The following is a 27141-nucleotide window of genomic DNA, read 5'->3' as shown; positions in this document are numbered from 1 at the left end:
ATGGGCAAGTGGCTTTGAAAGGAACCTGAACACGAGACAGGAAAGATCTTTTTGACGAGTAGGTGGAGATGTACTGCCTGAGTCACGTCTGAAATCTTAACCAAATGAGCCTGCATGGAGCACAGGAAGCCGATGTCTTCAGACCTCCCACTGGACATGTAGTCACCGAGCTCTTATTAAGTCAAGCACGGGGCCAAACACACTCACTCCCGGCCACACTGGAATTTCTTCTGGGCAACAGGACACTGTGTCTTCACCAGCCCTCCCCCCCCCACAAGTCCCCAGAAGCCACCACACAAGTGTCTTTCATCAAGTGTCTTTCATAACATCTGATGTCCCCCAGTTTCCTTGCTGGGACAGTGACACCCCAGCTCAAGGGTGTTTGGGAGAGGCAATCCCCTGTCTCAGCCCTGCCTCACTTCAGCAGATCCTTAAATGGACCTCATACAGACCCTGTTGCAAATGCTATCATGCACACGGAGTAAAAGGAGGATTTTCCCAAAGTCCAAATGGTCACCATGACTTATTTAAGAACAGACAGTGGCCAGCAGGTTGCTCAAAGTAGTGGACTGTGTTGAAATTATTTACATCAAATTGAACTTTCTTTTCCAGTAGGTCTAGCAGAGTGATGAAAAGAATCCTGGATGGGGACCCAAAATTCAATCTCAGCTCCTATGCAGTGTGCACTGGGCAACCTTGGGCACGCTGCTTAAACTGCTCTCTGCCTCAGTTTCCCCACCTGACATGGGGATGGCTGCTCAACACCCCCTTCGTACTGTTGCAAAATTGAAAGAGATTATTTACAGAAAGTAATTTGAAAATTCTAAAACGTGTTCATTACTACTCATTTCCTTACAGCCTCCACAATAATGTTTCTGGCTTGCAGAGGAAATTAATGTGCTGGTTTATGAAAACGTCATCTGATGACCGAGGGCCAGTGGGCTAGGGAAAGGCCAGCATGAGGTCAGAACTTGTCCTCTTGAATCCATTCAAGAGGGTGAGCCAAAGAGAACTCGATAAATCGATTAGACCAAACATAAAGCAGAGTGAGAACCACTCACTGGACGGACAGAAAGATGGCTTTCTGCGCTATGAGAAGGGCTGGGGGTTGGGGGCAGGGCTGCTACAACAATGGGGAAAGTCACGGTCACATGTGGCCGTGCAAGCTGAGCTGTGGCCAGGAGGGCGAAGCTGAGGCAGGAGGAGGTGGGGAGCTGGGAGCGACACCAGCGAGTTTTGTAACCAGTCCAGAGTCATGGTTATGAGTGCCACAAGCAAAGCCATCTGGCCTCCTGGGCAAAGGCAGCCTTCCAGTACACATGTTCCTTCTGTGACAGCCACTCCTCCTGCTGCCCAAGTGGCCATGATGGTCGCCGACCCGTCCAGCTCTGCGCCCTCGCCAGGGTTCTGAGCACTGGTGAAGGAGTGCAAGGACCAGCCCCACAGGCCTGGATGCTCTCTGGACTCCGAAAGCCGGGCGGTGACACGGGGACTCCACCGCTTCCCAAATTCTGCTTGCTCATGGCCATTTCCGTCGTCCACTCGCCTTGAAGGGCCGTTTCTGCACGGCCGCCAGGGTCTAGTCCAGAACACCGTGACACAGAGGCGTGATGCACACAGCACCACATCTGCCAAGTCAACCCTTCTGGAGCACAATCCGCTTCTGGAGCGGGATTAGTAGATTCAGAATGCCATGAGCTGTCACCACCAGCCATGTCAGGATTTTAATTTTCTCAAACAGAAACTGGACCATCAAACCTCAGGCCTCCCCATGGTTTCTCTCAAATGTGGAAGATAGAGCCAAAAGATAAACGTGTATACAAAAACAACCATGACCACATACAAACTCAGATGTAGACCATGCTGTAATGGTGGAACTACGCTATGGAACTCAGGGAAGGAGGGAAAGGAAAAGAGAACGATAGAGACAAAAATATCGAAATGCAGGACCTATCTGCAGTTAGAGGACGTAACAATATATATGAAAGCTGCTGAAAAATGGGGGGTGTAAGGGGTAAGGGAGAGGAATGGAAGGGGCCAGACTGGCCAAAGTAAAGTAGACTCACAGCAGGAATGGGGGAGTACTTGTGGGAGGGGAGGGTGAATGAGGAGATGAAGGTGAGGGAAGATGGTTGCTGGGTTTCACACACATATATACACAAAACAGAACAATGGATCCTCTTGCCATTGCTTTAAGTGGCGCAGGGAGAGGGCTGTGGGGAGGGGGGAGATGGTGGACTGATCCGACCAATGTGCAATGTAAGGGTATTTGAAATTGTCACAATGACTGCCCCCTGTATAACAAATATATCCTAATAAAAATGGAAAATAAATATTGTCAGTCCAAAATTCCTAGGGAAATGCTTAGCCATAATTCTAATTGGAAAGTTAGGATCGTTCAACAATATATTTTATGCATACAGTCTATTTTATAAAAAAATAAAACATTTATTAAAAACTTAGAGCTCTTTTCTAATAAAAATAAAATCTATATTTAACTTTAAAATATTTAAACACTAGGTCTCCTTCCAGCCCCTGATAACCTCTATTCTATTTTCTATTGCTACAGATTTGCCTCTCCCCTCCCCTCACCCCGTGTTTACTGCACTTAGCAGAAATGTCTTCCAGGTTCATCCATGCTGTGAGAATTTCCTTCCTTTTTTAACCCTGCATAATATTCTGCCATATGTGGAATATGTTGCTTATACGTTCATCTGTCAGTGGATTCCAGAGAGTAACTTAGTGCAGCATGAGTTAACTCAGTGAAAGGAGGGAAGATTTGCCTGCCCAGTGGAATGTTAGGTGCTAGCCAGTCTCCCAGATTCACAGGACAGAGGACATCTGCCACTTCTGTGTCCTACCTCTCCGCCAGTAGGTGTGAATTTCAGAAGTGCAGGCACCCAGCAGCCCAAACAGTGCTACAGCAGGGTAGTATGTTGTAATTTGTTGATGTTGTTTTGTTTGTTTGTTTTGGGGGGGTGAGGTTTTTTGCTTTTGTTTTGTGTTTTGAGGCAGGGTCTCACTATGTAGCCCTGGCTGGCCTTGAACTCAGGATCCTCCTGCTTTGCCTTCTTGAGTGCTGGGATTACAGCTGTACATCACCACACGTGGCTTCAGAAATGTTTGAGAAGGGAAGAGCATCTTTCTTCCAAAGGCAGTCTAGTCCTTTTGTCTAAGTCAAATTTGTCTAGAAAAAACAGTGATTCAGAGGTACTTCCTCCTAAGGAAGCCTTCCTTTTTAAAAAATTGTGAGTCTCATTTTTGAAGGCAAAGTTTACTTAATCCACCAGCCAAAAAGACAAGTAGTGGAAAGAGTAATGGACACAGAGTGAAAAGACAGGATTCAAATTCTGTCTCTGCCTCTTATCTGGCTGTGTGACCAAAATTAAGCTACGTGGCCTGTCTGAATTTCATTTTCATCATTTGTAAATGGAAATAATAAGGACTGCTCTCACAGAGTTATTGTGAGAATCGAGCAGGGCCTCTCCGCTGGCACCACCTCTCAGTCAGTGGTTGGGTTCAAACCCGTTAGTTTGTGGAGGCCAGCTCCACTTGTGCAGCACACAAACGTAAAAGGAGGACCACGTGGCTCGTGTCATTGAAGACGCCAAACCCTGCGTGAAATCACTAAAGAAGGCTTGCAAGTTCTGTGTGGAGCAATTGTGACATGATGGCCACCGAGGCAAGGCATAGAAACGGTCTCAGTGAGTTCCAGCTGAGCTCTTGGGGGAGATAGAAGGCTCCTAGAAGTGACAAAGTGAAGGCCAGTAGCTGGTCAGGGAAAGGAAGGCTAACTTCACTATGCAAGTGTGTCATCCCCATGAAAGCAGAGTTCTCACTGCAGAGGGCCCTTCCATCAGAAGCCCCCAGGACCAACCTGGAGGACCCTGTACTCCCCCAAACCAGCCTGCAGCTGGGAACCAGTGCTCTTTTGTGTGAACCCCGGGCCTCCCACGCAGATTCCCACCCGCCTCTGAGACGCTCAGCTGTAATCCTAGTGACTCTGGCTGTAATCCTAGGAATGAAGGGTGTCACCTGCAAAGATGGCTCCTCATCACCGCCCAACAGAAGAGAACTCAGAGAATATGGTATCAGTCCCTGGCTCCTAAACAGGAGCACCATACACATCGCTGTCCGCCTTTGGCTCTCTGACTTTGGGGTAAATTTCCCAGTCCCATAAGAAAAAGAATGGCGACCAACACATAAAATGTCTAGTGCCCTAAATTCCTTTCCCCAAAGGCACAGATCCTAGCGGCAAATGGAAGCCGAGTAGATTTGTTAAATGTCTGTCTTGAGATCAACGATGAGCAACAGAAAGGCAGAGAAGCCTTCCCACGGTCTGAACCACAGCTGTCTCACACAAACTCAAGTTCTCAAAACAGGTCAGGCCTCCTTCCACCCTAAAGCACCAAGCCAGTCCCCCAAAGGCACTGACACAATAAACCCCCAAACAAGCTTCCTGGGCAGATTCTACTCATACAGAACGGGATGAGAGAGTTTTTCTAAATACACTTCAAGGACGTATGTCTTGACCCTGAAAAATAGGTGTCCAAAAAGAACTGAAAGAAATGCTAACTAGGGACCAGCTCTCAGGTCCAGACTGTCTCCAGAGTCCTCCCTCGTCGTGGCCCATACAGTTCCCATGAGTCCAAATCCAGTGACATTTCTCTCCACGACACCCCAGAGGTGGATCGTGATTTTACTATGTCAGGAGACGCGGGTCCCTGGGCAGAGTTCTTGTGTCTTCCTTACGCCTGACCAGAGCCATTTTCCACTGAGGAGCTGTACCTCACCACCTAGGCCTGTCCTCTACCACACAAATGACCAGCTGACTCAAGCAGTTGACTGGTTCGCTTTTGCTAAAAACCAACAAAAAAACTGGCTGAATTGACATTTTGTTGCATTGAAGTGCCTGATTAATTCAGTTAAAATGTTAGGCCAGGCCTGGCGGAGTGGCTCAAGTGGTAGAGCGCCTGCCCAGCAAGTGTGCAGCCCTGAGTTCAAACCCCAGCAGCACCAAAGAAATAAATAAAATAAAATAAATGTTAACCCAACAGTGTGTTTACCACTTCTCTAGAATGTATGAGCTCGTAGCTACTATTTGAAAAGGGAGAAATGTATCTCTAGTCCAAATCAAGGTTTTTGACATTTCTGCACTTCACTATTTACATCTTGATTGGTGTGACATTTTACCTTGGGAGGTGACTCTGCTGTCCTTCCCTGTGAGTTGAGGAGACAGGATATACTTTTGAAAGTACCCATGCAGTCAAAAACTCAAGCCTCCTGGGAGCTCAGGCCTGGCCTCAGGCCCAGCCTCACCCCTTCTCCACTTCACCCCCACCTCCAACACGTCACTCTCCCTGTTCCCAACAAGGGTGAGCTCCACTCGGGTCCATGCAAGGGCACACTGCGGGGGCTGTGACTCGCTTTGTCTTTGAGGGACATGTCTGACCCTGCCCCCTTGGGAGGACAGTCAGCTTGTGAAGCCACTGGGAAACTGAGGGGTGCTTCCCGAGCCTTCACAGATGTCAGGTGGACAGCGCAGATTAACTGTGGAAAGGGTTCTCCTGAGTGGCTCTGTGGCTCAGAGCGAGCGGGGAGGGGACCTGTACCGGATCCTCAAACTTTATGACCTGGGTGGTTACGACGGCCCGGGGACCCTGTGGGGGGTCTCCGCACAGCCTCCATTTCTATGGTTCCTTTCTCCGACAGACCTCTAAGTGTTTTATGAACCTTGCCATAGATTTCCTGTCCACGGCCCCTCGGGATACAAAACAGGGCCACCATTATGGGCTATATTCCTGACAGGAAGCACTCAAAACGGTGCAGCTGCCCCATTGCTCACGGGGACTCAGCCCACGGGAAATCAGAGCTGCGACTTGCAAATTCAAAGGTGCGTTCATCCTGTCACTGCTTCCAAGAACTCAGCAGAGTGACTAAATTCAACTCCATGCAAGTTCCTCCACAGAAATGAAAAGAAAGAAATCGTCTCTATTGCCAAGCTTTTCTCCAAAAAATCTCTTCCCTCGCTAAGAGCCATCTGCTGTCGAGCTAGCATCTGTGCGGAAAGACACCAGCACTAGCTGCCAGGTTCGACCAGTCAGACCTGGGTACTTTCTTTGTTCCAGCAAAGGTCAACAGCAAAGATCCACGCAGGCCACTTGTCCTCCTCACTGGGTCAAACCTGCTCCAGCCCTGCAGCACCCCACTGCCACCACCCCCTGCGCCCCCACTCCTGCAGCACAGCCCTGCTGGGACCCCGACAGCTCAGCTCCCCACATGTAGAGGGACCTGGCCGGGCAAAAACAGTGGTAAAATAAGAGACAAACCAAGTAGAAGACAGAGGGAAAACAAGGTTTGTCTTAGCCCTGGACACAGGGTTACGAAAGCTTAAAGACAGCTCACATAAGGCTTGAGTCGAAAGCGCTCTCAGTTATGCCTCAGATCTGATGCTGTCATCCTGTGGCACCGTGATTAAACAGTCACGACAGCGACTCCATTCTGCAAATAACCCAATACGGACATTGATGGGACCTGGGCTTCCGATCGGCCCTGGATGTCCAAATTCACAGACAGGCAGTGTAGCAGCACGCTTGGGCCACCAGGTTAATGCACTGCTGGCCAGACAGGGACTGTCAACATTTCCTTCGGAAGAAGCTGGGCAATGGCCACACCGCTCTGTGCCCACCAGAATGGAGGGCAGACACCCAGTGGGGAAAGGGGGTGAAGTAGAAGTTCTGGCTGGTAAACAACTGCCCTCAAGACCCTGAGGGGGAATCAGGCACCACCTGCCTGGATGAACCACATCCGAGGCCTTTGGGGTTGTGTGGTAACGCTGAGTCCTGGACCCTCCACGGCAAGCAGCCCAGTCGAAATGGGGCCATCCCAGCAGCTAGTCTCTTCCCTCTGTGCCCTGGCCTCCCAGTGCCCTGTGTGCCCGCAGGCCAGAGGTCACAGGGAGCCCAGGTTCAGAAGGACTTTGAACAAATCCAAAAGCAGGACATGAATCCAAATGTGGGGCCACTACGACTCCCACCCACCGCCCAGCTGTGTCATGGGAGACAGCGGAAGGGACTTCACCCCAGTCTTGCACACCTCCACATCTGATCTCTGCATAGCCAGGAAGATTTTTTTGTTCACTCCTAAGGTTTGAACTCAGAGCCTTGCCATTGTAGGCAGGTGCTCTACCACTTGAGCCACCTCCAGCCCAAACAGGAAGATTTTTAAAAACAAATTAGATGGTATCTGTCCCCAGTTTAAACCTCTTCGACAGCTTTTCACGCATCTTCAGTCCCCAGTGTCAGACCTGCAACCTCTCCTCTCCCTCAGCCCAGCCCCCTGACCTCCTCCCAGGCCCTCCAAGATCATGGCTTCTCTTCCCCAGGGCCTTCCCTCCCTGCCAAGAGCTCCACTGGCCTGCGCTCTGTCCCATAGGGTCACCACACCTCCTCCTGAGTTAGCGCCTCCCACTTATCCCAAAGTCCCAGCTTAAATGTCACCTCCTCAGTCGGCCGGGCCAGGCCCCACTACCTACCCTCCCCAGGTTCTGCATGACTCTGTAACTAACACTTGAACTTGCTGTCAGACATCCCCCATAGGGACCATAGGGAACAAGAGTCATGGTTTACTCACCCCCTGGGTCTGGCTTACATGGGTGCTTGGTGCTACAGCAGGTGCTGTAGCTGTGTTGTCCTTTGAGTAGGACCTGGCACTGGCAGGAAAACACACAGGCTGGATTTGGGTAACGATGGAAGGATCCAGAAGGAGAAGAAGGCAATGACAAGGACGTGGAATGGAACTAAAGAGAAGTTTCATCTTCTCACAAAGATTTCCCAAGTTTTTGGCTATCTAATGCTCATTGGATTCCAGCGATATGGGCATTTTAGAGCATGTGCAATGTGCCAGCAGTGGTAGGTGGTGTTCCTGACCCTTTGCAGTGCGACTTTGCAGCTCCTTGCCTCAAGAAATGGAGCCTATTTCTCTCCCTTTAAGTCTAGACCAGCCTCTTGTCACTTCTTCAGGAGTCATGCTGGGCCAGTTGAGCTTGGTCCTCCCCAGACAATACACACTTCCGCTCACCCTTCAGGAGCCACTTGAGCAAGTCCAGGCTAGCCTTCTGGAAGATAAAGGATCACTCAGAAACGAGAGGAGAGTACCCAGCTGAGGCCAGATTAGATCACCCAGCCCTACTGCCCTGAGCTGACCACAGAAGATGAGGCTAAAACCAGAATGGCACAGCTGAGCCAGCCAAAACTGCTAGTCTGCAGAACCTTGACTGAACAGCTGAAGCTTTAAGAAACTAGGTGTTGGAGTGTTTGTTACACAGCCATATACAGCTGATACCTCAAGTAGGCAGAGGGGTGGAGGAGGTGAACAAGCTAGACAAAATCCCACCACCTAGATTAGGTGACATCACTTTCATTCATTCATTCATCCATCCTTTAAAGGTTTCACTAAGCACCTACTGAATGCTAGGCTGTGTACTGGATGGTGCAGATATGAAGGTGACAAGACACAGTGTCTGATCCCAAGTAAGGGAGAATGTAGAGGATAAACAGGCAATTCCAAACTCGGGTGTCTGTGCTGCTAGGATGGGTGAGAAAGCCTAACGGAGTGGGAAGTAGGCTTGAGGTGGGGCAGGATGTGTAAGCAGGGGCATAGAAGATGCAAGGATGCTTACTCTGTGCTGCTCACTGTTACAGGAGGACAAGTCACTGCACTCACTGCATCTTTGGACATTGCCCCTCTCTTTGTCCAGCATTTGTCACTGGACAGAACCAGGGAAAATGGAATAAACTCCCAACTCTCCTAAGAGTAATTACCAATTTGGAACATATCCCTCCATAAAAACACCCACCCCATCAAAACAAAGAAAGAAAGCAAATCAGATGGATGGAAGAGGAGAGCACAGCGCTTGCTGTGTGGTTATTCAAGGGGAAAAAGACTTCAAGACTGTGAAAGCTCATTTGAGCCACAAACCCACAATTGACGTTGGCAATTTTCACCCCTGATGTCGCCTGCCACCCTGATTACACCAATTAATTAAAGTGGGTGCATCTGCTTCCTTCTAATTTTCTGCTATCAGGCAAAGAACAGCACTAATAAATGTTTATTAGATTATTTTTCAAGTCCACACACTTGCTGAGTAGAAACCACCATGATGATGATAATATATTGCCTAGGTATGAGCGTTGCACAGGACCTGGATGCCCATAACTGGCCGTATTTCCCCAAGGAACGTCTTCTATTCAAGGCACAGAGATGCTCTCATTCCACTCTACAACTAGATCCGTGATTCAATCCCCACCCCCAAAATCCAACTTCATGATACCTGATGAAGAAGGTGGCCGGACTTGGTTACATCAGCTCTGGTGAGGATTCCAAAATGACAGGAATCTGTATTGCTACTTTCAGTCACGTATTTAACAGTTATGGGAACAAATGAACCAGATCCTTGTGCGAAAGTCACGTGCGACAGCAGCACAGAGCTCAGCAGTAACCAGGTATGACCGAGCCATCATGCGAGCTGCCCGTGCGGTGCCCATGGGACATGTGGGAGGTGGCTGCTGAACTGGCTGGACTGACTTTCTTCTTCGCAACAAAGACTGTCTTCCTTAAAACAGCAGCGGTTAACTGAGAACAGGGGGTCCAACTGGTGTGGTCATCATAGGTCTTCAGCAGAGAATCAAGACCTTTAGGTATTCTTGTTACTGCTGATAGGGAGGTTGTGTTAACTCATGGGTCTGTGTGTTGTATAGATCTTTCTCCTCAAAACACAAAGAAACTAGACATAAATTAGAAATGGCTCATTTAGACTGATCCTTTCAGAACCTATCAACTATCACCGATAATCCTAAAGGCTTAATGGCCCACCACTGTAGGGCAAGACTTTGTCTCCTATAACCCAATCCCAATTTCTTCAAACACACATTCCTATGTTCTTCTTCTCCTAACTGCCATCTTTTCCAAGGAAACTGCTCAATGCCTTTGGGGTCAGCTATAATTTCTGGCTGAGAATATGTGCTAGAGGCACTTAGATCATTAAATGGGTGTCCTGTTATCCTCGATCCATTCAGGCTGCCCATTGTCCCTGTGAGATGAGTGAAACGGAGTCCCTGTCCTGAGGGGTTAATCATGTCACACTGCTTGCTCCCCACAGAATTCATAATCCACTGTGTGTGAAATCACGTTTACCTACCGTGAGAATGATTTCTGGACCCGGAATGAACACTATGGTTTCAGGTGGGAAGTGAGCGGTGAGAGCTGATGCGCCCAGGAACAATGTTCACAACACAACACAGTGGGTGAAGGGACAGGGCAGCGACAGAAAGGAGTTTGGGATAGGGAAATTGACTTTGTTGAAGGATTTTTCTAGATGTTTCCTTTTTATTCCTTCATTCGTTCTTAAAAAAAGAAAAACAAACCCACAGCATGACTGGGATACTCAAAAGCTAATTATCCAAACCCAGAAGCTGGTGGGGAAAATAGGATGGGGAGACAGCAGGTTCCTAGATACCCCTGAAGGTGGAACTCCTCCTCTCCCAGGTCCTCTCCAGTAAAGGAAAGAGGCTCTGCACCCCTCGGATAAAGGCCCCCGACCCCGAGAACCCAGCACTGTGCTGTGCTGGAAGAAAGTGTCAGTCCGCCAAGGAGCAGGTTACAACAGCCTCTGAATCAGCCTTGAAAACAGAGCCAAAGCCCAAACTGGGGAGAAAAAGAGGCACATTTATATCAATCCCAAAATACTAGAGATAACTAAAGTAATAAGTAAACACAGGCCAATCAAGACTTTTAAATTCTGCTAATTGTGCTGAGCCTAGTGGCACAAGTCTGTAGGTCCAGCCTAAGCTACGTAGCCAGGCCATGTCTCAAAAAACAAACAAAACATCAAAAAAATTTAAAAATGCTTTGTTTAATATGAAAATTGAACAACTTAAATAGAACTTGCCAAGTGTACAAAATGAACCATATCTGAATCCTTAAGTTTTTCATTAAATAAAAATAAAACAAATATACACAGTAATCACCATAGAGGAGAAACTGTTCCAGACCTGCAGGGGTGTTTTTGGATATGTGTGATGAACAGATTTCTGAAAAGTTGTAAGGAAATAAAAAAAAATAATAATTGAATGAAATTCTAAATGTTTTAGAAACGCTTGCTACTGAAACGTGCCATGCACTAACTGCTTTTATAAACTGGGGAATCTTTAATTTATGAAACCATCATCTGATTTGTCTTCTTTAGAAACATGCCAAGTGTCTAGACAGCTGCAAAGTGAGCAGATCTGTGTCCCAGTAGCTTTCTGCACAGTTAGGATTTGGCTCATCTGTGGCCTAAGAATCCAAAATGTCCTGCTTCTCCTGCCCATCCCAGCCTCAGAAGCCACAGGCAGCGCACGGGTGGCCACAGACCAGGTGACGGCCTGGCCTACGGATGAGCAAGCCGAGCTCTGGGGACTCCGCCATTAGGACAAGTAAGGCTGAGGGAAGCTGGAATTCCGCTGAGTGAGCATTCTTCTGGCGTTCTTTTTCTTTTTCAATTTTAGGAAATATTTCATCAGAATTACCCCATCTGAGAGACCTCAGGAGTGAGTAATAAATCAAGTCCTTTGGGAATGGAAACCATGGAGCTCAGGGAGCCGGAACCCCAGCCCCGGTCACAGGGGTCAGGAGGGCTCTGTCTCTGTGTCTGCAGTGGCTCTGGCCCAGTCCTGAACCTACACTTCGGCCATGGACGGTGCCACTCCTTCCACCACGGGCAGAAGAGGTCTGCTCCCCGCCTGGAGCCCGTGAGTTGCTCTAGTTAGGGCAGGGCACAAGCCCAGGCCTTGCAGGGATGGCACCTTCCTCTCTGTGCCCTTGAACTCCAGCCACTGCTGTGGACAGAACACGCTCCACAGATCCGAGGAGGATGAGAGACCAGGGCAGCACAGCTGGACTGACACCCAGACACAGCAGAGAGGCTAAATGACTGTTCCACGCCACTAAGTTCTGTGGCAAATTGTCACAGAACACCACTGCTGCACAGAAAACCATGCCTGCTTCGCTGCCTCCTTGCTGTTTACTGAGCCGTTCAGCTTATGTTTTCAGAAATGTAGAGATCCAAGTGAGACAATCCCACAAAAAACTGGACCCCAAAGCCCTGTCCCCCAGAAATGAATGAAGGAGACACACATCCTTCTCTTTGGGTAGGATGGGTGAAATGAAGAAAGACTTGCCTAAATTCGGGATTAGAGTCAAAATTTACACGGCCTGCATGATCCCCAAACCCCAAAAATTTGGCTGTCAGGGGCCCTGAGCTGGCAAAATTTGAGGTACCTGGAGAAAAACCCATTGTCTTTTCTGGAGAAGGTCCTTCAAATCCAAGACTCAAGAATTCCCCAGAGATAAAATTATAAGGAAAGAATCCTAATTTTAAAAGTACTATAAGCAAATTGATGTAAATAAAACTTCAAAAATGGCATTATGAAAATGAATAGGTTGTAGAAAATATGTACTGCCTACCACTTAAACAAAGTTCAAAAGGAGGGAAAATAACTAATATACTATTTAAATATTTCATATGTGGTAAAGACCCTATTAACATCAAGGGATTCACCAAATTCAGATGGGAATTTCCAATTTCCATCCATGATATTTTTCTTTTTCTTCTTCATTTTTTTTTTTTTTTGACAGGGTTTCATTGTGTTTGCCCAGACTGGCCACAAATCAGCAACCCTCATGCCTCCATCTCACCAAGGTGGGGATTACAGGCATGCAGCACCATGCCTAGTTCCTATCCTCAATTTTTACATTCTTCTTTCCCACTAATAAATTAAGACTTTGAAAGCATGCTAACCATCCCCACACTGAACCTCTCAGGAGGAAAATAAATTTCTGCTGCAGCAAACAGAGGAAGCAAAGCCTGCCCTTATGTCAAGGCTATTGATTTGGGCCTGAAATTCTGAATGCAAAGTGATGAAATAAAGGAGCAGTGAAAATGACAAGCGATGCGAAATAAGAAGTATACTAATGACGTCCGTGACTTGAAAAGAGGACATTTTGGCACCAAAATCAGTGGAAAGAAATGAACACTCAACAGTCCAGGATGACAAGGTACGACATGAGCCCCAGTAACCGATGCCCGGGAGGGGACGCTGATGGCACAGAGTAAACAATGCCGGTAGATTGCCCTCCTCAAATGCATGCCTGGCCCAGAATGGAAGCATGATTTCTATGGCAATGGTGCCGTGTTTCCTTTTGTGATTCCCCACCTCCCTCTCCCCAACCCTTTTAAAATAATTTCTCCTTCTGCAGCAATTGAAAATTTCACTCCACCCCTTCCTACTTCTTTCCCTCCTTGCTTTGCCAAGAGCCATCTGTAGACATGACACGCAGCCTAGGACAGGATTAGGGGCAGGACATGGGTCACAAGGGGATACGTGGTGGGGTGAAGGGGTCCTCCAAACCCTCACCCCTCCCCAAGATTCTGATCTGAGCCCCTTCCCCTTTCCCAGCTTTGGGAGTGGGGAGTCATGTGACTACAGAAGCTGCAGCACCCTGACTGGGCACTGGCAGGAAAGGACAGAGAATAATAGCAGGGCAGAGAACAGTGTTAGAAGAGAAAGGAGGACAAGAGTGAAACTGTAGAGATGTCACGGGGTTTCTTTTCCTTTTTTTGGCAGCACTGGGGTTTGAACTCAGGGCCTCGTGCTCGCCAGGCTTGAGCCATTCCTGCCCATCCTTTTTGCTCCTGTTATTTTTAGCATAGGGCCTTGCATTTGTACCCATGCTGGCCTGGACAGAGAGTCTCCTGTTTATGCTTCCTGTGTAGCTGGGATCACAAGCATGTGCTACCATACCCACCTTGTTTTTGAGAAAGGATCTTGCTAACTTCCCTCATGTACCCTCACCCTACCTCTGGGGCTGACCTCAAACTGTGATCATCCCAATCTCCACCTCCAAGTAGCTGGAATTATAGGTATGAACCACTACACCTGGCCTTCTTTAATTTTGTTTGTTAAGTGACAGTGCATTTTTGTTCCCTTGATTTTATTTTTCTTTCCCAAACAAATCCTATATTAAATCTCCTAAAATAACTCATCTGCATAGTCAGGACTGTAGAGCCCATGGTTTAACCTTCACCTGGCACATTCCCAACAATGCAGCCCTTAGGGTACCTCCAAGGAGCCCCAAGGCCCTGGGAAATGCAGTTTAGGTGCCACCAAATCCCCACCCAACCCCCCATGTGGATGACAGCCTCAGATACGTGCAGGATCCGTGGGAACCGGATGAGGTTAGACTGCCAACTGAATGAGGTCTCAAATCCCCTCCCAGCTTTCCACAGTGAAACTCCCCACATCACTTCCCATGTGGCATTAGTTTTCTAGAGCTGCTACCACAAGCTCACTGGCTTAAAACAATACTCTCACAGTTCTGACAGCCAGAAGTGTGAAACCAAGGGGCCAGAAAGGTTGGTTCCTTGTGGAGACTGAGAGAGAATCCATTCCAGTCTCTCTCCAAGCTTCTGGTGAACACCAGCAGTCCATGACATTCCCTGGCTCAGAGATACATCCCTTTAATCTCTGCTTCTATTTGCACAAGCCTTCTCATCTGTGTCTTTGTGTCTTCTCCTTCTCTGTCTCTCATAAGAACACTCATCACTGGGTCTACCCCATTCCAGGACAATGTCCTCTCAAGGTCCTGACCTTCATTACATCTGTGTGGACCTCCTAGTAAGATAATATTGCAAGATGGTAAAATAGGAAGCCCCAGGCCTTTCCTCCCCCACCCCCACACCCCATTAGGGACACAGACTTAACAATATATGAGCTAATTCCTTTTGCGATGAATCCAGAAACCAATTAAGAGGCTCTGCACCCCAGGCAAGTGCAAAACCAGATGTATCAAAGCTGGTGGGAAGCCTCCCCACACTCGCTGGCCACAGTCCCTGCCCTCGTTCGGTGCAGTGCAACTGGAAGGAATCTGGGGGAGGAAGGAGTGGGGTGTGCATCCTACAACCTGGCTTCTTGGGAGATGCCTGAGAGACTCATTTCTGTCTTCCTGTCTCAGAGTGCTGACAGGACCCAACACACTCCAGAAGCCTTGAGGAACTGGCAACAAAAGACAGCAGGGAAACTGGAGGAAGTTTCAGACAATCTGCAGCACCCAGACGCCAGGGAGAGCAGAGGCTAGAAGCTTCTGCAAGAGGAAACTGTAAATCCTCTAATTGAGAATTTACATGTACAAGTCCAGAGAAAACCCAGCCACGGAAAAGGTATGAGAGGTCCTCAGAATCTCTAGATAAGCTGATTGGTGAGGATTTTTTTCCCTGTCTGAGGCCAGATTGTAAAAACTAGGAGAGGTAGCTGCCTTTCAAATGCATCAACACATATACAGACATGTACACATGTATACAAACATGCACATACATGCACACACACACACTCAGAGGGAACATGACCCAATCAATGGACCAAACTAGGGATATATTAATTATCCAACAATAAAATTTAAAATAACCATCATGAACATCCCAATTAGCTCAGGACACTGAAATGTAAAAAAAAACAATGAGAATATCAACAGAGGTAGAAAATACTAAAAAGATCCAAACAGTAACTTTGGAACTGAAGAATATAATGATCAAATTGAAGTATGAAATAGTCACTAGAGAGACTCAACACTAAGACTTGATCAAGCAGAAGCAAGAACTAGCAAACTCTGAGACAAGTCATTTGAAATTATCTACTCAGAAGAGCAAACCAATGAAGAAAGCCTAAGGGACTTACGGGACATCGTCAAGTGGGCTCATATACACACTTTAGAGTGCCATAAGGAGTAGAGAAAGAGATAGGGTAGGAAACTTTTTTTAAAAGCAATATGGCAGAAAGCTTCTCAAATCTCAAGAAGGAAGCAGGCATCAGACTCGAGAAGCCTAACTTGACTTCAGCTTGACTGAACTCAAAGACGTCTACACTGAGATACATGGTGAACAAACTGTCCAAAGTGGAAGACAAAGAGAGTTCTGAAAGCAGCAAGAGAAAGGTTTGTCACATACAAGAGATCCCTCACAAGGCTGTCAGTGGTCTGCTCAGAAGACACCTCGTGTGTTAGAGGGAATGAGATGACATGTTTTAATCTAAGAGCTGAAAGAAGAAAACTGCCAGCCAAGAACATCTGGCAAACTGTCCTTCAAAAATGAAAGAACAATGCTTGGCAAATAAATAAAAGCAGAGGAATTCATGACCCCTAGATCACCCTTACAAGAAACGCTAAAGAGAGGCCTTGAGGTTGAACTGGAAGGACACTAGATGGACAGATGAAAGCATAATGCTCACTGGTAAAGGCAAATAGAGAGTCCTGTAATACTTCAACAGTACTGGGACAATCACTTCTAACTCTGGTTTAGAAATTAAGACAAAAGTATAAAAATATATAAAATATGTTAATGGAAACAATATGAAAAGATGTCATCTGTGACATTAATAACTTCAGTGTTGGGGGAGAAGTAAAAGAGTATAAGTTTTGGGTGTGACTGAGGTTACTGTTAACTTAAAATGGATTGTTACAACTGTGATATGTTGTAAGTCCCATATTTGTCACAAGGAAAACAGCTGTAAGAGAAAGGAATCACAGCTTGTCACCAGAAAACATGAACAAAACAAAAAGACAGCAAAAGAGGAAAAGAGATTCAAAAAAAGAAAGAAGGAAAGACATAAAAATTTTTAAATGACAAAAGTAAAGTCCTGTCAGTAATGATTCTAAATATAAATGGATTAAACTCTTTAGCCAAAAGACATAGAGGCCAAATGGAAAACAAACATATAAAATCCAACTATTATATGCTGTTTACAAGGGAGTCATTTTAAAGATAAGGACGCACATGAGATGGGAAAGATACCCCAGGCAAATGATAACCAGAAGACAGCAGGGTGGCCATATTTATATCAGAAAGAAGAGACTTTAAGACAAAAACTGTCACAAGAAATCAGGAGACACTATATAATGATGAAAAGATCTATTTACCAGGAAGACAAAACATATATATATATATATATATATGCACCCAACATCAGAAAATCCAAATATACTAAACAAATCTTGAGAAAACTCAAGGGAAAAATAGTCAGACAGCAACACAAGAGTCAATAGTAGGCGATTCCAATGCCCCACTGTCAACAAGAGGCTGTTCAAAGGAGATTAACGAGCAAACAGAATTCTAACAACACTGCTGCCAAGCTGCTCAACAGACATTTCCAAAATGTCTATTGGAAAGAGTACATTCTTCTCAAGTGCACACCACACATTCTCCAGCATGGTCACATGCCAGGGCCCAAAAGACTTCACAGATTTAAGAAGACTGAAGTTATACTATTTTTTTCCAGCTGCAATAGAATGAAAGTAAAAACTAATAGCAAGAAAAAGACTGGAAAATTCACAAATATGTGGAAATACTTTTGAACAACCAGTGGGTCAAAGAAGAAGTTACAAGGGAATTAAAAAATATATTTAGACAAAAGTGATGCATAACAAACCGAAACAGCAAGAACATTACTGGGGGGAATTTTATAGAAGTAAAAACTTTTGTTTAAAAAAAAAAAACAGAAGAAGAAAGATCTCAAATAAATGACCCGACTTTACATCTGCAAGAACTAAAAAACAGAAAAATAATCTAAACCCAAAGTTAACAAGCAGAAGGTAATAATGAAGATCAAGTCAGAAATAAATGAATGAAATAAAAAATAAGTGAAATAGAAAACACAGGGCTGGTAGCGTGGCTCAAGTGTAGACACCTGCCTAGCAAGCAAGAGGCCCTGAGTTCAAATCCCAGTACCGCACAAAAAGAAAAAGGGAAATAAATAATGAAACCCATTAAAGATTGTAAAATAATAATGTGGAAGAAAGTAACAGAGGGGTGAGTATGATCAATGTACACCATACATATGTACAGAAATGTCACAATGAAACCCCTTTGTACAATTAATATTAATTCAAAATATGGCTAATTTAAGTCATAGAAAAATGTCCATTAAACTAAGAGTTGGTGTTTGGAAAAGATAAAATTGACAAACACTTAATAGACTAAGAAAAAAGATCCAGATAAATCATATCAGAAATGAAGAAGAGACATTACAGCTGATGCCACAGACATAAAAAGGATGTTAAGAGACACCTGTGAACACCTAAATGCCAACACGCTCACTAACCTAGAAGAAATGGACAAATTCCTAGAAACCTACACGCTACCAAGACTAACTCACTCATGCAGAAACAACATCCGAACAGACCTATGCCCCAGGAGGCTGAATCAGGCATCAGAAATTCCCATCGAAGAAAAGCCCAGGACCAGACGGCTTCCTGCAGAATGCTAGCAAACTCCTGAGGAAGAGTCGCTGTCAGTCCTTCTTAACTCTCCCCACATAGTGAGAAGGGAACACTTCAGACACGTTTTATGAGGCCAGCATCACCTGTTAATAAAGCCAGATAAAAGCATTACAAAAAGAGCAAAAACGACAGGTCAGTATTCCTGCCTAATATGTGTGCAAAATCCTCAACCAAATATCAGAAAATGAGCTACACCACATTAACAGAATGAGAGAGAAAAATCAAACAATCACTTCAGCCTACATAGAAAATGTAACTGAATTCAATACCCTTTCACGACATATTTTTAAGGCACTCAACAAACTGAGAAGAAAATTCCCTCAGCATAATAAAAACCACATATGAAAATTCAGTGTCTTCTGTTCATGTATTGGAAGACTTAATCTTGTTAAAATGTTCATAGTAACCAAAGCAAGGTACAGATTCATTGTAATCCCTATTGAAATCTTAATGGTCTTTGCAGAATAGAATCCAGTCCTAAGATTCATATGGAACCCAAAAAACCCAAAATGCTCTTTAGTCCTCATACTTTCTAACCTCAAAGCATCTGACAAAGTTACTGTCATCAAAACAGCATGACAATACATACGTTACATAGACCAAGGAGCAGAACAGAACCAGGGAGCCACACACGCACCAATGGTGCCAAGACTGCACAGTGGGAGAGTCTCAACAAATGGTCCTAGGAAAACTACATATCCACATGCAAAAGAACGAAATTGGATCCTTATCTTATACCACACACAAATACCAAATTAAAATTAACTAAAGGACTTAAACATAAAACCCGAGACTACAAAACTCCTCAAAGAAAATGCAGGGGAAATCTTCATGACATTAGTTTTGGCAATGATTTCTTGGGTTTGACCCCAACAGCACAGGCAATGAAAGCAGAAAATAGGCACGTGGGACTACATCAAACCATCAACACAGCAAAAAGGAAGCCACGAGACGGGAGAAAACATCTGAGAAGGGGTTGATATTCAAAATACATAAGGAACACCTTCAACTCAGTATCAAAGAAGAAACAAATAATGCAATTAAAAAATGGACAAAGGACTCGAACAGTCATTCCTCGCAGGAAGACATGCTTAACCGCGTGTAACCATGAACGTGTCTGTTAGTGCTACTGACAGAGATGGACCTGGGAGCCTTCTCGGTGCCGGTTCGGTGCTTGACACAGGTTCTCACATCTAAGGATACTGGTGATGATGGAAGAGAGAAAAAGGAAAAACCAGAAAGATGGAGTATCTTTTTAAAACTGTGGTCAAGAGCTTACAATTCTTTGCCGAGCACTGCTGTTTTATAACCCAAGTCCATAACGAATACATTTTGAAGAGAGAAACAAGGAACTATTGTGTCTAGCAAAGTTTTGGCCATCTCAGTTGTGCATGTGTTTGTATTTAGAAAAATAAATCTGCCTTAACAATTCTTTAATCGGTGCCATAATAACTTAGAAGCTGCCATCTGTGAGCTTAATCATCTAAATACTGGAAAAACCCGACAACGATCCTGAGGGAAAAGCCTCAGTGAAGAGAGCCAGGCAGCCATCCGTAGACTGCAGCCACAAGACGACAAAAGAGCCCGTCAGCACGCTAGTTCAGCCATGCCACTTGGGATCTGTTAACAGGCTGTTCTCTTTTTTTACCTAAATGAATTTTGGGGTACCACCCATACTGGTTAAACGCCTAATTCTTGAACCTAAGAGAGTCTTTCATGACAATTGTTATCTTTTTATTACTATTAGGAGAAAGTCGACAAGTCACATATCTCCCAAGGGGTCTCAGCAGCCTAATGGTCCGTGAGCTCCCAGACCAATTAACCTGAGTTCCTGAGGGCAGGATGCAGGGGACCCCACACCCCCACACCCGCACGCCGCACTGCCCAGCTCATGCTAAGTATTTAAGCCACATCTGCGAGATGCAGCTGCTCCTCTGGAAAGCTGGTGGCGTGTACCTAAGAATTCACAATGTGTTTGCAGGGGTGGATACCTCCCTGACACATCAGCTTACGGCCCTGCTGGCACAGTGACTGCACAGCAAAGAGCAAGGCTGAAACACCAAAACCCAGACTGGATCCAGCCTGATCCAGCTCATGACAGAGGCAGGGCTTCTGACAGGAGCTCACTCCAGAGTGAGCAGTGCCCGGATGTGAGCTCCTGGCAAAGGCACAACAGTCAAGGGGAACAAAAAAGCCAGAGGAAGCAGCATGGGGGCCAGCTCCCCACTTCTGCTACCCTGGAGCTACAAAAGCAGTGGCCTGGGGTCTGACACAAGCCTCTGAAGTTCCCTTCTATTGATAATCCTTACCTGCTAGCCAGCCGTGAATCACTGAATACAAGTAAAGGAAGACAACAGCAAGGACAATGAATGCTTACCGCTTTTATTATGCACCACGTATGGGTCTAAGACTTTAACACACATACACAATGCATGTGTGTATGGAAAGAAAGACGAAGGGTGGTCCCTCTGGCATTGTGACCTCAGGAGCTGGGGTTAATGGATCTGGAGCTCACAGACTATCAGGCTCCTTGGACCCGTTGGGAGTCATGTGACTTACAAGACTCATTTTCAAGGTCAGTCATTTAACCAGCTGGGCAATACCAAAAACTCCATTTGGCATAGTTGGTTCCAGAGCCCCATGGATACAAAAGCGTGGGAGTGCTCAAGTCCCTCATAAAATGGTGTAGTGTTTGCATAGGAAACACCTGTCCTCCCATACACTTTACGTCATCTCTGGGTGACAACGCTTGCTTCAGTACAAATTCTGTGCAAACAGCTGTGACACTGCACTGTTCAGGGAGTAATAGCCTGTACATATTAACTACAGGTGTAACTTCCCCAAGGATTTTCTACTGACTGTCAGTTGAACTGTGCATGTAGAGGGTAGACTGTACATGAAGAATGAGGATGAAGTCCTCCTGACAAAACCCTGAACCCTGGGTGAGATGTCACTGCTGCTGAGATTGTGTGTGAATATAGCATCCTTCTCTGTGAAATGAACACCTGTCTTTCATCCTTCTAAACATTCCATTCTACTTCCAGAGACAGACTCCCGAGAGATGCCGTTAGGAAATACCCCCTCACCGGAGACTACCTGGAAAAGAAATTAAAAGTGAACCACAGGCAGATGTTTTAAAGACCTTCCCTGTCTTCCCATGTCTCACAGGAGTCAACAAGTGAGTTAAACGAGTAGCTGTCACCAAGGAAATAAAATTGTATACAAAGCTAAATTACAAGTAATCAAACTTAGCAGTCCCTGGTCCTTCCTGCAATCAGTCAGCTGCTTTGATAGGTGGCAGTCCCTACACTCTTTCCAACAGCAATTCCTGTGCATTCGGTGTGGCTATCATACAAGGAAAATAGGCTGTCCAAAGATCAGTGCAAAGATACGCACACTCTGCCTGCAGCAGGGAACTGGTGGTTGGTGGTGTGTCCTACCTGGTGAACTTTATTCCCTGGTGCAGACAGGAGAGTTAAAAGATGTGACAACACTTACCAGTGACCAAAGGAGCATGAGGCAAGCTGCTGTGGGAAGAGATGCCTGTGATGTTAGAACTAGAGGCCATTGGTGGCTCCCGTCTATCTGTCTAGGCTGACCAGAAGCCCCTGGTGGCTCCCAGACTTCGGAGTCTGCATGAAAAGAACCATCAAGAAATTCAAGAGTTGAAGCTGTGACTATTTCCATTTGCCCATCACTTATCAATACACCCCCGTGGCGAGTTATGTTCACACCCTGCGCTGGGGACTGTGGAAAAGAAGAAAGGAAAATAGGAGACCAGATGACTGCCGAACTAAAACTCCAATGACAACGACATAGAGTGTGAAGTCCATGAATTAAATGGTGCAGATCTGCAGTCAGGAGCTCCGGTCTACCTGTCTAGGTTGAGCGCTTAGGCCACACAGGCCCAGTACAGGGGAACTTGTGACATTTACACTTGCCAAAATGTCACGAATGTGTGCAAAGAACCTCCCCCTTCCTGCCATTCAAAGGAAGGAAATTCCAGCATGCAGTGTGAGCTACAATGCCTGACAGCTGGCACACAGCTAGGCCTCCTAGAAAGGCTGATATTAAGCACATTGCTGGTTGTGAAGTGTCAAAGTTCTATTGGCTGCCCCCTCCCGGTCCCTGGGGAGTGTGCAAGGTGCTCATTTCCCTTTTAGGTACCTGAATCCCAGAGATGTGAAGACACCTGCCGTGAGCCACACAGGAAAGCTGAACTAAGCCTTCGAGCACCTGCCAGGGCCTGGCTACACTCCACACCTCAGTGCCGCATGCTACTCCTTGGTGACAGGGACCATGAGTGATGCACACTTGCGTATTAACTAGACACATTCTGTTCTGCAGGCTGAGCTTCTACAGTATTCCTGGGAGGCACAGGAGACAGGAGGGTCTTCCAAGTCCCCCACTGAGAGAGCATCAGGATGACACCTGCCTCTCAGACGACACCACCACCATGGGCTTCCTACCCCCACACTGTCCCCAGCTCTGTTGGGCTTCAAGGACACTCCCTTCCTAGACAGGTCTGCCCTCCCACTTCTACCAACATGGAGAAGGGTGTCTAACATGAGGGGAGCTTTATGACCAGGTCCCCAGGATGCATGGGGAGTGACCAGCCACCACACCACCAGGCCTGGACTTGCTCCCCTAGTCATTCATCTCCAACTCTCACTTCCTTAGGACTTGTCCTCTAGAACCACGACGGCTTACCTGAGGGCATTTATGTGCACAGGAACAGACCTCAGCCACCCTGCCCAGTGACACCTGTGAGTCACTGGTCAGTGGGAAGAGATGCTCTGGTGGTCCCCATGGGGTTGCAGGGAGAGGAAGTTTGGGGCTGAGGGTTGTGATTAAGGGCTCGGCTCCAACAAGCAACACATGACAGCAGAAGTGAGCTGGCAGGGCCGCGTGTAGCTCCGTAGAACAGTGCCCATCTGTGTAGCATGCTCAAGACCCTGGATGCTTTCCACAGCACCAGGACAGAGAGGGAGGGAGGGAGGGGTGAAGGAGGGAAGGAAGGAAGAAGGACCTTAGGAAATGATTCGTTTCTATCTTCTTTCAGTGCTAAGCAGAATGAGGCTCAGGATGACAACCGTACACGGTTAGGCCTGGCATGGCTTGAGGTCTCAGGTCTCCAGATGCACTGCTGTTTCTGTCACTGAATGCTGCTTCATCCCTCCCTGGGCTGAGCAGGCTTTGCAGCAAGGACAGTCACAGAAAGGTGACTGGCGCTTACCTGCTGCATAACATGAGGGGCATCTGGGATTTCCAGGGTTCACACACAGAACGGGAGCAGAGACAGGTTAGGCAATGTCCCAGACACGCGGTGACTCAGCAGCTGGCACCCTGTGCAGCTGCTTGTCCTCACCCCCGCCCCAGGTCCTGCTTGCTCTGATCTCATGCTGTCCCGGAGTCTTGCTGCTGGAATGACTCTGCCATTGTTGTCCTTGGCACACAGCAGCCAATTGTTACCCAAGACCCTGGGTCAGACGCCAGAGAAGACACTCGGACGGAGACAGCAGGCCACACAGAGCAGGTGGAATGTGGGAACGGTGATGGCTGCCACAGTGAGACAGCTCTCCTGGCAGTCATCTGTTCTCTGGCTCCTTGTTTACCTACTCTTTTCTGCAGGTTAGCAGCTTTCATCCTGCTCCAAAGTCAACACACGGCTGCCCTCGGGGTTGGCAAAGAAAGCCTGGTGAGCCACGGTCAGGACTGGGCCAGGCTTGATCCCTGGGGGCCCAGAGACTCCTCCCCCAGCACCGTGGCACCCGAAGCTCCACCAGCCTCCACCCAGCTCTATGTATGAAGAATGAAAGGTTCTGACCCCACACTTAGGACCAAACACCTCACCCATGCCCTGCCATCTGAGCAGTGGTCACTGGGGTGCTTCCTGACACCAGGAAGCCTATCGATCCAGCCAGCCTCTCCCCAAGCTGCTGTAAAGCATGGTTGTTCAGACTTGGCACCCTTGGAGAACAACTCAATAGGGACCAAGAATTTAGGGACAAAAGAAAAGAAAGTCCTCCAAGCCCTCCCCATTGAGAGGGGCAATAAGACAATCATTGGGGGAAGATCCCCATGAGCTCACTAGAGGTGTAGGAGATGATCTGTCAGTCAGTCAAACAACTTCCCAAAAGACTTCAAATCTGAGAGGCTGAGAAGTCCTGCCCAGGAGCAAGGTTGGCCAGGCTCAGCTCTGTGACCCTGGAGTACTGAGCCTGCCTGGGAGATCAAAGTGCCTTCCAAATTTAATTTTCAACATCTGCTCCAAGCGCCCTGAGACAAGGTGTTGCTAGTTTCACAGATGCAGGTGACAGATGTCTTGGGCCCAGGTTCCATTAAGTCAAATCCTAAACTGGTAATTTTCCCGCCCCACAGCCGTGGGAGCCCGACTTTTGTCATAAATTCACTGGCCCTTAGAAAAGAAGGATCCTAGATTTTATAGATGAGAAAGTGGGGACCCTAAGAGATCAAACAACTCGCTCAACATGGCCCAGTTGGGAAGGGCTGGACCCAGGGTACTGGGCTTTCCAGAAAGTGGGGTAAGAAAGAGGTGTCCCAAGAAGCAAATCCCCTCTGGATGCCTTTACGTGAGTTGTTTAATCTCTTTAAGCCTCTCCATTTCTACTTCTCAAGGAAGTCTTAGAACCATTATCCAACCTTGAGAACAGTGAAGAAATGCGTGCTGTGTCTACCAACTTAGAAATGACTACTCTGTGGGCAGAGCACTAAGAAGAAACACTAGTGCCGTCTTGCTAGAAAGAAAGGAGAAGTTCCACGCACCCAGATTGGCTTTTTAATGGTTGGTTTCCTACATGAGGTTTTACATATTAATCTGCAGCTGCCTTCAAGGATTTTTCTTTTTTAAACTGTCAGAACAGGATTGTTGCAAAAGAAGACAAATTGCTTTTCATAAGGGAGCTGGGCAGAGCTGCCTCCAGGCCTCCCCACCCAGCCCTGAGCCACAGGGTGGGCTCACGTGATCACTGTGGGTTGTGACAGGCTGTGCGATTGCCCTAAGCCACAGCACACGCCTGACATGGGTGCACGGTGTGCCCAAGAAACAGCAGATGGGATCGGGGAGAGCTCTGGGGTTTTTGTTGTTGTTTTTAATTTTTATATCTTCTGGCTTCGGGGACTGAACCAAGGGTCTTGCACGCTAAGCACATGCCTTACTACATGGCTACACCTGCAGCCCTGGGAAGGGCTGTTTAAAAAGAGAATTCACGAGCCTGACCGTGGTTCTGAATTCAATCTAAACGGGTCTCACACAGTTCCAATCAGGAAACTCAGCAGGAGTTTCCAGAGATTTCTCCAAAGAACATAGGCTGAAGGGGAGCTGGACAGTTGACTGATTTTGGTAAGTGGAAAGACAGAGGGAATGTTCAGGCATTTTTCAAAATGAAAATAGGGTTTGGGGGTGTAGCCCAATGGTAGACTGTGTGTCTGGCACATGCAAGGCTCTGGGTTCAATCCCCAGGGCCAGAGGGAAAAAAAAAAAGGAAATGGAAACAGTGTCTTGTTTTGTAAGGTCACGAGCTTGTGAAGGGTCTACAGGGACAAGCCTGGGACGGTCATGGCATAAATCCACGAAGGTCAGCTGCCTGTGACCACCACAGAGCAATTCTAAGACCCCACGGGCAGCAAGGGCCGCTGACCTGTGGTAACGAGAACAGCTCCATACAAATTTCACCGTCTGCCACGGCCCTGAGCTCCACAGAAGGGAAAACGCATTTCCTCCCCCAGCTGAGAGCCTGCCACCTCCATGGACACGTTTGGAAGTCCCTACAAATGTCTTTCAACAGAAATTCACAGGCCCAAACCTCTGAGTCGCAGGTCAGGCCAGATGCGCTTCGAAAATAAGCCATCATCCCAGAAGAATGTGTTATTTTCCTTTAGCAAAAAAGGAAAACCTCTGCTTTGTTGGTTTACAGCCACCTTTACCCTCACCCTCTAAGCCTGAGGAAGTTCCAGCATTTTACTCTGGAAAGTTACAGTACCTGGCTGGTTTGGGGCATGACGTCTGGTACAAATTAGTGTGTACTGAGCGCTGCTAACTGTGCTCTCAGGTGTGCTTACGTGTAACCTGATGAAATTCTAGAAACAAAGTGAATCATAGAGACCACTGCTAAAATAAAAGCTTTTTTTAAAATATGGAACATTTCATGAATGTGCGTGTCATCCTTGCGCAGGGGCTGTGTTAACCTTCTCTGTGTCTTTCCAATTTTAATATCTGTGCTGCCAAGCAAGTAAAAGCTTTAAAAGATACTTTCTAGTGAACAGCTAATGAGATAAGAAATGCTCACAATGCTAAAGGAGAAAAGCAGGACTTAAAATTCCATGTGCAGTATAATAAAATTAGTGTATCTGTGATTTAGGAATAGAGAAACTAAACAATCCTATAATCATTTTAACAAATTCAGTCAGTGGTTATGACCCGCAAATAATACCCATGTCCAAATGGGTTTTCAGGTAAATTCTACCAAATTTTATCAAAGCAGTATTACATAAACTCTCCATGAGCAGAAAACAGTACAAATCCTCCCCAACTCATTTGATGAAGCTAATATAATTTTGAAGTCAAACTAGACAACGTAATTTCAAAAATTACAGGCCACATTCACTCATGAATACAGGTGTGAACATTTTTTAAAAAATGTTAGCAAATCAAACACAGTAGTGTACTAATATAATTATTATTACACAATAAATAATAATCATTAGTACATCTAAAGCATCTTTAACCCAAATAATAGTTTAACATTAGAAAAT

General features: G+C 46.5%; 1 protein-coding gene and 1 non-coding gene across 3 annotated transcripts in view; both read right to left on the bottom strand.

The window, feature by feature from the left end:
• Kif26b (kinesin family member 26B) overlaps positions 1–27141 on the bottom strand; it is a 402766-nt gene that overhangs the window by 297892 nt on the left and 77733 nt on the right. The window lies entirely within an intron of this gene.
• On the bottom strand, positions 26517–26618 carry LOC141414297 (U6 spliceosomal RNA). Its single transcript, XR_012439358.1, has one exon. It is a non-coding gene; the product is annotated as a U6 spliceosomal RNA (small nuclear RNA).

Source organism: Castor canadensis, chromosome 11 (assembly GCF_047511655.1).
Source record: "Castor canadensis chromosome 11, mCasCan1.hap1v2, whole genome shotgun sequence".
Classification (NCBI taxonomy): Eukaryota; Metazoa; Chordata; class Mammalia; order Rodentia; family Castoridae; genus Castor; species Castor canadensis.
This window is presented reverse-complemented; position numbering and strand designations above follow the sequence as displayed.